The sequence below is a fragment of the Schistocerca serialis genome, unplaced genomic scaffold (assembly GCF_023864345.2).
Source record: "Schistocerca serialis cubense isolate TAMUIC-IGC-003099 unplaced genomic scaffold, iqSchSeri2.2 HiC_scaffold_1162, whole genome shotgun sequence".
Taxonomy (NCBI): domain Eukaryota; kingdom Metazoa; phylum Arthropoda; class Insecta; order Orthoptera; family Acrididae; genus Schistocerca; species Schistocerca serialis.
The window spans coordinates 235,001-237,500 of record NW_026047362.1 but is presented as its reverse complement, the minus strand read 5'-3'; the positions used below and the strand labels follow the sequence as shown (position 1 = coordinate 237,500).

Genomic DNA, 2,500 nt, shown 5'->3' with positions numbered 1-2,500 from the left:
AGCTGCGTCAACTAGAGCTGAGCAGCCGGCCGCCCGGGAGTGTGTCCCGGGAGCCCGCGCGAACACGCAAGCGTCCGCTCAATTATTCTGCAAACAGGAGGAGGCTGAGCTCCCCTGCACAATACACCTCGAAACCCTCTCAGGTCCCGGCGGCGCGCAGCGCCGTCCTAAGTACTTGGTCGGGTTCGAGAGAGGCGCAATCGCCCGGAGTTTGGCGAGTAGACGCTTTAGGTGCGACCACCCGTGCTCCCAACTGAGCTTGCCGCTGCCGACAGAGGCCCGGGAGCGTGCTGTCGTGGCATTGCCGGCGGGAGACAACACGCGCCACCTACGGTGGCCGGCAGCTCCAACGCCAGCGCCACAGAAGGACAAAAGCCCCACTTGGGTGCCGAAGCGAACTCTCCCAGCACAGCGCACGCGCCAACACGTCCGCACAGCTGCGATACAATCCACCTGCGAGAACCGCAGAGGCGACCGAGCAGCAGACGGCGTCGCGGCGCCGAGCGCCGGGCGGCGGCGCATCCTCAGCGCACACAGTCCTCAATCGGACCAGCACACTGCAGATGTCCACCGCGCTTCGCACCGGGCCCGCGAGGACCTACTTTGGCCGCACGGCGCCGCGTGCAGGGTGCGCCGGCGCGCAGCTGCGCCGCCTGCCGCCTCCGTCGGCCGGCGCGCCTGCCACTGGCCGCCCCCACCAGCCGGCTGTAGCGCGTGCGCCCACGCACCGCGCGGCCAGCACGCCGGGAGGCCCCCCCTCACCGGCCGGGGACGGTCCCACCCAGCCACCGCCGCGTATCGCTTCACACCCACATGCCATTCACGTTCGTGGGCATGGTGGGTATCGCTGAAACAACCGGTTGGTAGCTCAACCGATCGTCGCCATCACTGATTCACCTCTAGCGAGAACAACCGCACCACAACGGTTTACCAGTTCTTCATTTGCGTAACGTCACCAGCAAACGTAGACGTCCATCGCCATTTGCAAATTCAACGATTGTTGCATGCCTGTGTCAGGTGTCACGACACACTATGTCTGCCCACATACACGCAACAACATGTGCACGCTTCGCGAACACGTGGAAGGTGGCCCCCGTACGTATGCGATGTCCATTGCGCGAACGACTGTCAACCGGCCTCTGTCGCATGTCGCAGATGTGGAACGCAGTGCACCATGCTATCATGGTGTGTGAGAAGAGACGACTACGTCTGACAACACGCGCCACTACATCAACAGACGGCTCATGGTGATCGCCATCCACGGCATACCATACTGCAATCCAGCTCTTATAGGGAGACGACACGTAGCTGAGTGCACAATATTTGGACCGTATGGTTCGCCGTTGTTGGCGCAGTCGTGGTACGGTCACACATGTACCACGATGTATCATTCAGTACATGAGGACCAATGTGCAGTACAGTGTGTGATTTGGACGTACAACATCAGCGGACAGTTGACACAAGCCGTACCACAACGTAGGCTGTGCTTCGCCATGCGAATGCCAATGAACAACTGCGAAGGGCATTGAGCATGTACGTCCTGCTGCCGTCCGCATTACAGTGTATAGCTGCAAGGTGTTTAACATGAAGCGATACTCTGGGGACCGGGCAGTGCGAGTAGCAAACTATATTGCGGGGGTTGCAGTTAGGCAACACTACACTAATTTAACGCGTCGTATGACAATTACAGAGCAGGTTAAGGCCCAACGTGTGTTGGGTTAAGGCGCAACGTGGGTTGGGTTAAGGCGCAACGTGGGTTAGGTTAAGGCGCAACGTGGGTTGGGTTAAGGCGCAACGTGGGTTAGGTTAAGGCGCAACGTGGGTTAGGTTAAGGCGCAATATAGGTTAGGTTAAGGCGCAATATAGGTTAGGTTAAGGCGCAATATAGGTTAGGTTAAGGCGCAATATAGGTTAGGTTAAGGCGCAATATAGGTTAGGTTAAGGCGCAATATAGGTTAGGTTAAGGCGCAATATAGGTTAGGTTAAGGCGCAATATAGGTTAGGTTAAGGTACAATATGGGTTAGGTTAAGGCGCAATATAGGTTAGGTTAAGGTACAATATGGGTTAGGTTAAGGTACAATGTGGGTTAGGTTAAGGTACAATGTGGGTTAGGTTAAGGCGCAATATAGGTTAGGTTAAGGTACAATATGGGTTAGGTTAAGGTACAATGTGGGTTAGGTTAAGGTACAATGTGGGTTAGGTTAAGGTACAATATGGGTTAGGTTAAGGCGCAATATAGGTTAGGTTAAGGTACAATATGGGTTAGGTTAAGGCGCAATATAGGTTAGGTTAAGGTACAATATGGGTTAGGTTAAGGTACAATGTGGGTTAGGTTAAGGTACAATGTGGGTTAGGTTAAGGCGCAATATAGGTTAGGTTAAGGTACAATATGGGTTAGGTTAAGGTACAATGTGGGTTAGGTTAAGGTACAATGTGGGTTAGGTTAAGGTACAATGTGGGTTAGGTTAAGGTACAATGTGGGTTGGGTTAAGGTACAAT

At 54.8% G+C, this 2,500-nt stretch overlaps 1 non-coding gene across 1 annotated transcript in view; it reads right to left on the bottom strand.

Annotated features, from left to right (window-relative positions):
• LOC126433193 (small subunit ribosomal RNA) overlaps window position 1 on the bottom strand; it is a 1,910-nt gene extending 1,909 nt beyond the window's left edge. Inside the window, exon 1 of the ribosomal RNA XR_007578308.1 lies at window position 1. This exon is cut by the window's left edge and continues 1,909 nt beyond it. This is a non-coding gene — a ribosomal RNA (small subunit ribosomal RNA).
• Between the last annotated feature and the right edge of the window lie 2,499 nt (window positions 2–2,500).